This window comes from Nannobrachium achirus (genome assembly GCF_963921795.1).
Source record: "Nannobrachium achirus genome assembly, chromosome: 15".
Lineage (NCBI taxonomy): Eukaryota > Metazoa > Chordata > Actinopteri > Myctophiformes > Myctophidae > Nannobrachium > Nannobrachium achirus.
In genome coordinates, this window is record NC_137822.1 from 41,411,142 (window position 1) to 41,423,301 (window position 12,160).

The window sequence follows — 12,160 nt, forward strand, 5'->3', positions numbered from 1 at the left end:
GTAAATATAATAAATACTATACATCAAAGTTAGTCAGTAAGTTACTTCTTTCTTATTTTCCTTCTCCATCAGCCAGGCACCCTGCATCCCTTCATTCACATCCATTCCTACACAGATTAAAGCACATACACATACAGGCATGACATTAAATGATGACCTCTGACCTCAGGGTCAAAACAATATTTAAATATTTCCTTGTTTACTGTTGTACATTTTAGATGGAGGTGTGATCCTGCAGAGTCCTGTACTTCCTGTGATGCAGGGAAGTGATGTCACACTCCACTGCTTGTACTGGGATAAGGTAACAAAGAAACCATCCTTCAACCTCCCAGCTGATTTCTATAAAGATGGATTCCTCCTCAGGTCTGAGTCTACAGGACAGATGACCATCCACAATGCTAACAAGTCTGATGAAGGATTCTACAAGTGTCTCATCTCTGGCCTTGGAGAGTCACCACAGAACTGGATGGGAGTGACAGGTGAGATCAATCATTGCCAGAATCACTATAATTTAACATGATTCAACTTTTCACATTTTGGCACCCCCTATGGTCAGATGATGAAGCACCTGTGGCAGAGCACTCTGTATATGCCCATAAACATGCTATTAAAATGTGGGGTTGATTTGATATTGTGGGTGTTTTTTTATTTTATTTTTTATTGCGACCGTAAGGTCGCAGTTTAGTATCAACCTCCACCGGCCGTCCGTCACGTCACACGTCACACCTTTGCCCTGCTCATATGACACACTGCGTGTGTCATACTCACACGCAGTGTGAGTATGACATCACACTGCTGACATCAGTATGACATCAGTATGACATCACACCGTACACAAATGACCCTTATAAGACCGGCATTATCTACCGACAGATTAGTAACAAGATGTCAAAATCGTTGAAGGTTGAATCTCCAGATATGGAGATAACCAACACATCCCTCCATATATGGAGATAACCGACGCAGTGGTGTCTGGTAAGAACTTAACCGAGATGCCTTGAATCGTATGGAAGGCTCTGAAGTCTTGTTGGGAGAACTAGCCGAGTATTGGAGATGGTTGGATGTGATGATAAGCTATAAGCCAACCCTGGCGATAAGGTCTGAGTCGAAGAAATGCTTCTTTCCTGGCAAGAATTGCCCCTTTATACTGTAGGGCTTGTTTGTGTATTGTATGACATCACGCCACATCATCGGCTGAGGACTGTGTGATGTCATCATATCTCCATATATGGAGACATAAGTTGCTCATGCCCAAATATGGGCTGGTGAGGTCAGACTTAGTGTGATGCGTAGGTTATCTCCATATAGTCCTTACCCGTTCAAAGATATGAGCTCCGAAATGATGTGCAGTGTGTGGGTTATGGGGTGTGCACTGTGCACACAGTATATGAGGGATGGAAAGTAACTTTCTGGTGCTTGCATGATAATATGTAGGAGCATCAATGTAAGAAAGACCCGTTTCGTTTAAAGGCTACAGAGATACTGTGTACCGATCTACATGACAACATCTGAAAGAGGGCCAGCCAACACCCCCCCCCCCACCCACCCACACACACACACACACACACACACACACACACACACACACACACACACACACACACACACGCACACACACGCACACACACACAGAGCTGGTTAAACATGTTGCCCCATGCTAGATGCAGAATAGATATGCCTCATGCTAGATGCAGAATAGATAGTAGTTACACCATAAAAATGCTAATATACAGCAAACGATTTGTGAAAGTGACAAACGGGCTTCACAGTTATGTCAGGTGTGTTCATATGCTAATGGTGATGATGCGATTTCAGATCAATTGCTCCAGCCACTGAGGAGAAACGCTGTGACAGACACTCAGACAGACACTCACTCAGACATTCGCAAAATTATAGTATAGACTAGCCCTTACCCGTTCAAAGATATGAGCTCTGAAATGATGTGCAGTGTGTGGGTTATGGGGTGTGCACTGTGCACACAGTATATGAGGGATGGAAAGTAACTTTAACTGGTGTTTACATGATAATATGTAGGAGCATCAATGTAAGAAATACCCGTTTCGTTTAATGGCTACAGAGATACTGTGTACCGATCTGCATGATTTTTGGACAACATCTGTAACAGGGCCAGACAATCCCCCCCCCACGCTACACACACACACACACACACACAAACACACACACACACACACACACACACACACACACACACACACACACACACACACACACACACACACACACACACACACAGAGCTGGTTAAACATGTTGCCTCATGCTAGATGCAGAATAGATATGCCTCATGCTAGATGCAGAATAGATATAGATACACCATAAAAATGCCTAATATACAGCATACGATTTGTGAAAGTGACAAACGGGCTTCACAGTTATGTTAGGTGTGTTCATATGCTAATGGTGATGCGATTTCAGATCAATTGCTCCAGCCACTGAGGAGAAACGCTGTGACAGACACTCACTCAGACAGACAGACAGACAGACAGACAGACAGACAGACAGACAGACAGACAGACAGACATTTTGAAAATTATATGTTTGATATGGAGATTCAACTTCAATGAGTAACCATGGCAAACTGTCAACTGCCCGTATGTCTTGAGCGCAATTGAGAGCCTTCGTTACACCCCTAAAAACCAGTACTTGGGATTTGTTGATGTAAATGTTCACATAGAGTGTAATAATTGGTAAAACAAACTTTTGGCCTATTTGTGGAGATAAGCGACCGTTGGTCGCTTATCTCCCGATTACGGAGTCTTACTGGTTTTCACAGTTAAACAGGGAGGAATGTCACGTAATGCAGGGCAACCACACTCATATTGACTATACAGATAAACGTCTCTCCAGCAACAGAAAATACATTTTCAGGAGCATTGCCAAAGTGATCTCAAAGGCCCTCTGGGGGTCCCCGGACCCCACCTAGTAGACTATTGTGTGTAGATATACCAAGTATAACCTGTACATTTAACATGAAGTGTAACCATGCAGATATGCCCAGGCTGATCCTTAAAGGTGGCACCAACCCATGCCAGGGTTACATTGAAATCTATCGTGACTATGAATGGGGCCTCGTTGGTCATGACAACTGGAGCCAGAACAATGAAGATGTGGTGTGTAGGAGCGTTGGCTGTGGACAGGCTGAGAATGGATCTTCATTCATAATGAAACACAATATAACCAACATACCTGACAAGGTGATGATCAATCATGGGAACTGTACCTACACGTATATAATGAAACACAATATAACCAATATAACTGATAAGGTCTGAGCGGATCAATAATGGGAACTGTACACGTACAGCATATAATGAAACACGATATAACTATAATATTCCTGATAAGGTCTGGATCAATGGTGTGAACTGCAACGGGACAGAGGATCAGCTGTGGAACTGCCAGAACTTCAGTGACTGGGGGGTCAATGTCTCCAATTACCAGAACTTCAGTGACTGGGGGGTCAATGAATCCACTCAGGACTCAGTTAAATGGATCACATGTTCGGGTAAGAACACACCTCAGTATCAACATCATCACTTTGTTGTCTCCGCTAGGCTGAAATAAGAACATTCATAGGGGTCCCACAGTGAATCCTTGTACCCAGGGCCCAGAATTTGGTGTGACACCCCTGCGTGCGTGTGTCTGGCGTCTGTCTGTGAACAGCTAATCTCCTTTAGGCTAGGGTGACCAGACGTCCCGTATTACCCGGGACAGTCCCGTTTTCAAGCTGCGTGTCCCGGTGTCCCGACAAATATCTCTAAAACACTAATATGTCCCGGTTTTCAACATTCACTACAGAATTGTCCCGGTTTTCGCCAGAATTAAAATAATAGTAGCTGTTTTCAGTGGTTGCATAGACATTTATCATGTTCTTTTCATGAAAACATGCTCACCTAACCAATCAGAAAAAAGGAACAAATTCATTGTGTGTCTGAATTCAACGATGAGGCTGTTTGTCAATCACTCACTGCCTGTTTGCAACCCTGCGGTGTGTGTGCGCGCGTGCACGAACGTTAGAGAATGGGCACGCGCGTGCGCGGTAACGTGCGCATTGCTTTTAGGGTCCCAGTTTTAGGCAACAGTGTTTTGCGTCCCGGTTTGAGTGGCTGGAAATATGGTCACCCTACTTTAGGCCGTTTGAAGTGCAGATACCAGAGCAGAACCTCTGCCCCGAGCTATTAAATCTTTCCATTCCAGTTCATTAACATTCTTGAGCTTGAACAACATTGATAACTTATACAACTTATACAAAGCATCATCACCTCATCTATCACTGTCTGGTATGGTTCAGCTGATCAATTCTCAAAATCCAACCTACAGCGTATTATTAACAAGGCAGCAAAAATCATTGGTTGTGACCTCCCCACTCTGGACTCTATATATACTTCCCGAACCATCACTCGTGCCAGTAAGATAATTAAGGACCCCTCCCACCCAGCCCACCGTCTGTTTTATCTCCTACCATCAGGGAAACGCTACGAATCAATCCATGCCAAGACCTCCCGCTTCAAAAACAGTTTTTACCCTACAGCCATACGAACTCTTAACTCCCTCAGTACCCCACTCCCTCTCCCTCCTCACACTAGCTAAATGGTTGTCTGTCCCTTTTCTGTTTTTCATGTTTTTATTGTTGGTTGTGGTAATGGTGCAAATGTCTACATGTATTTGTTTTTGTTCCTTGTTTCTGTCAGAGCTGCAACGCTATATGTACTGAAACTAAATACCACCAACCTGGTTGTGTGGCAATAAAAGTAACTTGAACTTGAACTTATTTTCTTGGAATGAAGCTGGAATGTTAAGTGATGTCATTCAGCAAGTGACGTCACATAACTCTAATTTCCAAAATGGATTCTTTCTTTGTTTCTTTGTTTCTTTCTTTGTTTCTTTGTTTCTTTCTTTCTTTCTTTCTTTCTTTCTTTCTTTCTTTCTTTCTTGTAGATAAGGTTGAAATAAGTTTGGATGGTTTTAAATGTGCCGGAGCTGTCCAGTTCAACACAACGTCAAATGAGGAAAATTCACAACACTATGTTTGTTCTGACAACTGGGGTAAGAGTTATACTGCCTTGATTGAACAGCATGAAGTTATTCCCTTTCCCACTCTCTTAAACTTTTCCAGTCTATTATTATTATTTACTAGAAGCTGGGCCGCCCTTCGGGCGGCCCAGCGTCTAGTCGGCGACCTGGCCAACTCGGAACAATGTAAATAGGGAATGAATGCCCCGCCCTTTAATGCAAACCCCATTATACCTGTTTTTTACCTGGTCATAGGACCCGTTTTGACCATCTGTCTGCCTGTGTCCATTTATGCCCATATATGGAGATATTTGTATCTGTCTGTCTGTCTGTCGGCGTCCATTTTATGTCCATATATGGAGATCACTGCAGTTATAGTTCTGGGTCCATTTTATGCCCATGCATATATGGAGATATCTGTCTATCTGCGTCCATTTTATGCCCATATATGGAGTATCTGTCTGTGCCTCCAACTGTGTTGCAGACACAGTGCCGGTTCCCCCTTTAATGCAAACCTCATTATACCTGTTGTCATAGGACCCGTTTTGAACATCTGTTTGCCTGTGTCCATTTATGCCCATATATGGAGATATCTGTATCTGTCTGTCTGTCTGTCTGTCTGTCGGTGTCCATTTTATGTCCATATATGGAGATCACTGCAGTTATAGTTCTGGGTCCATTTTATGCCCATATATGGAGATATCTGTCTATCTGCGTCCATTTTATGCCCATATATGGAGTATCTGTCTGTGCCTCCAACTGTGTTGCAGACACAGTGCCGGTTCCCCCTTTAATGCAAACCTCATTATACCTGTTGTCATAGGACCCGTTTTGAACATCTGTTTGCCTGTGTCCATTTATGCCCATATATGGAGATATCTGTATCTGTCTGTCTGTCTGTCTGTCGGCGTCCATTTTATGTCCATATATGGAGATCACTGCAGTTATAGTTCTGGGTCCATTTTATGCCCATATATGGAGATATCTGTCTATCTGCGTCCATTTTATGCCCATATATGGAGTATCTGTCTGTGCCTCCAATCTGTCTGTCTGTCTGTCTGTCTGTCGGCGTCCATTTTATGTCCATATATGGAGATCACTGCAGTTATAGTTCTGGGTCCATTTTATGCCCATATATGGAGATATCTGTCTATCTGCGTCCATTTTATGCCCATATATGGAGTATCTGTCTGTGCCTCCAACTGTGTTGCAGACACAGTGCCGGTTCCCCCTTTAATGCAAACCTCATTATACCTGTTGTCATAGGACCCGTTTTGAACATCTGTTTGCCTGTGTCCATTTATGCCCATATATGGAGATATCTGTATCTGTCTGTCTGCGTCCATTTTATGCCCATATATGGAGATCTTTGACCATCTGTTTGCCTCTGTCCATTTATGTCCATATATGGAGATATCTGGCTATCTGCGTCCATTTTATGCCCATATATGGATATATGGAGATCACTGCAGTTATAGTTCTGGGTCCATTTTATGCCCATATATGGAGATATCTGTCTATGGAGAACGCGCGTGCCCGTGGGACGAACGGTTCTCGAGATACGCGGATTACCTACATACATACACACTCACAGATATTTTTTGTTGACTCATGTGGCGTACGTGATGTCAGAGCCTTTTATGAAGTGATGTCACAATGAGTCAGAGCTTTCGCCGATTTCCTCAGAAACAGCCTGATGTCAACAATCAACCCCGCATAAGGAGATTCCGAACGTTTCGCGCCGGTTCGGGAAAACCGCGCGTCGGGTCGGGTCGAGACCCGGCACTGCACTCCGTGCCGCGGCGGGGAACGCGCGTGCCGAATCTGAAGCCGGTGGGACGAACGGTTCTCGAGATACGCGGATTACAAACACACACACACGCACGCAGAGACTTCTCGCATTTATAGATAGATTATAATTAGTAGTAGTAGTATAAAGCAGCAGCAGTGATAGTGTTTCTCTTACAATTCCAATTAAAATATGCTGGTTTCCTCTGACATAAAGGAAAGGAACAGGCTGACCTTGTTTGCAACAACCTCAAATGTGGCATCGCAAAAGATGTTCCTGACCCGACCAAAATGACATCACCAGAGGGATTCACCTCCAAAGGCAAGAAGATTATCAGTTGTACCGGCACCAGAAATGAAGACCATCTGTGGCAGTGTGACCCTAAAGACCCTCAGATCCATAGTTGCTCTAAACCTGCTTTCGTCACATGTTCAGGTATGTTTGTTTACCTCACTGTGGTTTCCATCTGCGCTCTCATCTCCAACAGCTGTCGGTTGCAAACCACAGATACAGACATGACATGCATGCATGCATGTGTGGAAAGAAGTGACACTCTGTTTGCAAGACTGAATTCAGTCTCATCAGAGCAAGTTGCATACATTTGTACATGTTTATTCAGATGTACACAAATACCCACACATAGGCCGTTACAGTGTTGACACACACACAATACACAAATACAATGTATTTGTGCACTGTTCAATGAATGTTCTAATATTCAATGCCAAAGCCGTGGTACATTTTCTCATTAAGATGTATGTTAACAGATCACCCCATGTTACGCCTCCAAGACGGGGACAACGTCTGTTCTGGAACCTTGGTGGTGGAGGAGGGTGACATGTGGAATATTACCTGCAATGAAAACACCAACATAACAGCTGATATGATGTGCAAACAACTGAGATGTGGAGTCAGTGTCACACACAACTTTACCTGTGACAGGAGCCAATCGGTTCCACCGACACTGAACTGCTCAGGTAACATGAATATTCATACATCACATAGTTTCAGCACAGCAACTGGATTGGAAAACTGCTTTTTCCAGTCTTGTTAAGTATTTTGTATACTTTGTTGGGGGATACATAATAGTGCACATTTAAGCAGTCTTTTGGTCAATCATTTCTGTGACTTCAAAGATGATACAAAACCTATTGAACAGAACCATTTTCTTCATGTAAAATCCCTTAATGTTTCAACAGAAAACATCAACATAACTCTCATGGACAACCTCAGTCCCAGTAACTGTTCTGGTTCAGTTTACATCAATAGTTCTATGGGACTGCAGCCTGTGTGTGGTTCAGACTGGAACATAAATGATGGAGAAGTGGTTTGCAGAGAGTTGGGCTGTGGCAAGGTGAGCTCTCATTCTTTATGGTTAATATGAAATGAATAACTTGTCTGTGACACACACACAAAGACCTTACAGGTCGATTTTTACACTTTAAATTCACGTTAATTATTTTACAGTGTACTGGCATTTCCAGTATATTAGAGGTTTTGGTTCGTCAGTAGTCGGCAAATATACAGAATGAACCATGGCCAAAGTTCCAAGAAATGCGTCCATCAATGTGTTTGTAACACATTTCAAAATGTGGAACTTCGTATTGGAACCTGTGACAGCTGCTGAAAGCTGGGATACCTGCAACCTTTAATTCTGTTTGAAGCAGCTTATGAGGGGTCAAACTAAGTGTTTATCATGATTCTTAATCTTTGCAAGCTTTTGTTTTGACCAAAATCTCTCCTTGGCAGAAAAGTGGCCATGCCCCACTTTTCCCATTTGCTTGCAACCACATGTCTGTGTGAAAATGATATATTGCTGGGTGGGTAAATTAAAAAGACACTTTATTGGTTCTTTTCAATTTCTCAAATACTATGAGATACTGCTCCACAAGGTCACCTGGAGGGCCTGGTAGCTCGGTAGGAGTGTAGCAGGGCTGTGATACACTTTGGGGAAGGTAGTGCCTGCTATACTCCCATTCGGACCACCTAACATTTAATTCAAAAACTTGAATTTCTTCTTGCAGGTGATTTACAGCAGCACCACCAGCACTGGACAGCGTGGCATTCTGGACAATGTCAACTGTAATGGCTCTGAGACGTCACTGTGGCACTGCAAGGCCAAGTACAATGACTCTGTCCCATGCACTTCCAAGGCTCATGTCATCTGTGAAAGTAAGATAATGATGATTCATTATTGTAGTTTTGTATATTATTGCAGGTGTTGGGGTTTGTTTTGTTTGTAATTTATTGTAAGCTTTAGTCAATGTCTAACATTAATATGAATGTTCCGTAAAAAGTAACATTGGCTTCATTCTGACTAAAAAATAAGATAACAATAAACAAATATAAATAGTGGAGAAACATAATGTCCATTCCGTAAGTAAGCATACTACAAGGCGATAAACCGTCACATGTAAAGTGATGTCCAAGTCATGGAATGGTCAGAAATCCCTAGTTCATTGTGCTTATACAGTAGGTTTATAAGAATCAGGAATGCAGAGTGGAAGTGCCGTTTCAGTGGAGTGGGCTGGTTTGAATCCTGACTGGTTGGGAGCCAGCAGGTTGTTCTGTAAGAGACTGAGAGAAAGCAGGGTAGAGACAACATATGAGTCAAGAGTTCTGGAAAGAAAGGAAAGCAGTGGAACCAGTCTCTAGTAAAGCACACATTTGTTTCCCTAATAATTCATCCTCTTTTCAGACCCCAAGGTGGTGTTCATGAGGAATGGAACACACTGCTCTGGCCAGGTGGCAGTAGAGCATGCTGGGAAGGACTACTGGCTCTCAGGGACCAATGAGACGTGGAACCACACTGCTGATGTGGTGTGTCTACAAATGCATTGTGGGAACGCCACTAATGTCACCCTGTTCCCTCACGTTCCTTCTGGAGATCCTGGAATGGAGAATGATGTTTGGAGTGAGACGTACAACTGCTCCTCCACAGAGACATCACTCTTCCACTGTCCAAAGGACAACACAACATCATCCAATCAGAGCCTCGCTTTGGTGGAATGTTCAGGTAATGTGTTACCCTTGTAACGTTGCTGTAATGTTGCTGTTGTGTGTGATTAGTTTGATTTTCTATTTATCATTGTACCTTTATTTCTTCCCCACAATGAGTATTCTACAGAACATAGTTCAGTAAGATGTACTCACTATTTTTTGTTTGATTTTAACTTGTATTTCAACAGGTACTATTACTGCAGCGCTGTCAGAGCAGTGTTGGGGGACAGTGCAGGTGTGCACCCATGCAGGCTGTGGGGGTGTGTGTGCACACATCTGGACTGAATCTAATTCTGAAATGCTGTGTAAAGACCTGGGCTGTGGAGCTGCCTTCACCGGTATCGAGCAGAACATCAAGGGGGATGTGACCATCCTGGCAATGTACCCGACCAATCACACCACCAACCTGACTGAGAGCATCATCATGAAACCAGAACCACAGACCAACTGTGACAAGACAGCCTTCGTTGTTTGCCAGGGTAAACCTACACAAAGATTAGAATAATCATTTATTTGTAGATCGTTATATACAAGGCAAGTTTGTTTGTATTGCATTTCAACAACAACAGGTAACTATTCAAAGTGCTTTTCACAAAACATCAAACAGTAAGACATGAAGACACTGAGCGTTAAAAAATAATTTGCAGAAAATATTTAAGAATAACCAAACCTCAGTATAAGTCAGGAGCAAACCTTTGTATACAAGATGCCAGCCCTGGACTCTATACAGTACTAATGTCATTTCAATGGTACTTTATACTATGTAATTATAGTTGTACCTGTGACATTATGTTATCTCTGTACATGCCTAGAAAAACTGTTTCACATGAAGTTTTCTTTTTTCAATACTGTTTCCAGCAGCCAGTGTCAAGGCCGATTTCAAGGATTCCAGAGATCATTGTTCTGGAAATGTGAAGATACTCTATCGAGGTCAACGACACCCTGTCTGTAAAGAAACCCTGAATGACACCGATGTCCAAAATACCATCTGCAGAGAGCTGCGATGTGGAGAGACCGGAGAGCCTGTTGAATTCTTTGGACCTTTACCACAAAGTCCACCTGAAGTGGTGTCAGGACTGAGTTGTCCTGCAAACAGCAACAAGCTGGCAGACTGTAATGTTACTTTACAGGACAAAGGACAATGCACTCTGGGTGGTCTCCAGTGTTCTGGTAGGTTTTAAATGCTTTCATCTGATTCCAACTGACTTAAACTAATAGGTGTTGTACAGATACTGTGCACGTTACAGTAACAGACTTAAACTAATAGGTGTTACAGTAACAGCCCATTTGTGAATGTGGACTGTAGTATAATATACAACAAAAATGTATAACAATCTCTTGAACTGAGACAATCATTCATATTTGTTGGTTTTCATCTACTATTCTCTGTCTCTGTTGCTTCTCATCTTAGACTGGCAGAAGATCAGATTACAAGGTCCAAAACAGGACTACTTTGAGGGACATGTGATTGTTCACAGCCAGAATGGATCCAGAATGGTTTCTAGCCATGGCTGGACAGAAAAAGAGGGAGACAAACTGTGCCGTCATCTGAACCATGGTGGTTATAAAAGCCATACAGCATTAAATAGTTCCACTGATCTGTGGGAGAAGAGCTTCAACTGTAGCCATGTGAAGAACCCAAAGACCATTTGGGACTGTGAGAGTGAAAATACAACCTCCTGGAACCAAGGGGTCCACCTCGAAAATACAACCTCCTGGAACCAAGGGGACCACCTCCAAAATACAACCTCCTGGAACCAAGGGGTCCTCCTCGAAAATACAACCTCCTGGAACCAAGGGGTCCACCTCGAAAATACAACCTCTGGGAACCAAGGGGTCCTCCTCGATAATACAACCTCCTGGAACCAAGGGGTCCACCTCGATAATACAACCTCCTGGAACCAAGGGGTCCTCCTGCAATGCCAGAGTAATTACAATTATTACTACTTTCTCTCCAATAAACAAATTAATAATAAGTAATGTTATTTAAATTGAATTATTAATTTTAATCAAATTAATTGGCACCCTGGATTTTACCTGCCCATTTTTAAGTGTGATGTGATTTAATATCAAGACTGATGTATGTTAAGTGGGGGAAAATAAGTTATTGTTGTAATCATGATGAGGGATATCTTGGCCTCATCAGTCACAATGGATTCTACACCTAATATTTCAAGTAAATGGTTGATAGACATCTCCATGTGACTACATAACATATTTTTCAAAGCTATCACATCTGTGTGGTTATGGGATTGGGTTTTTTATTAGTTTTTGTTCATTTGTTGTTGTATCTGTTCTCCCAGATTACCCCCCATTGGTTAGCCTATATGGGAGAGGCT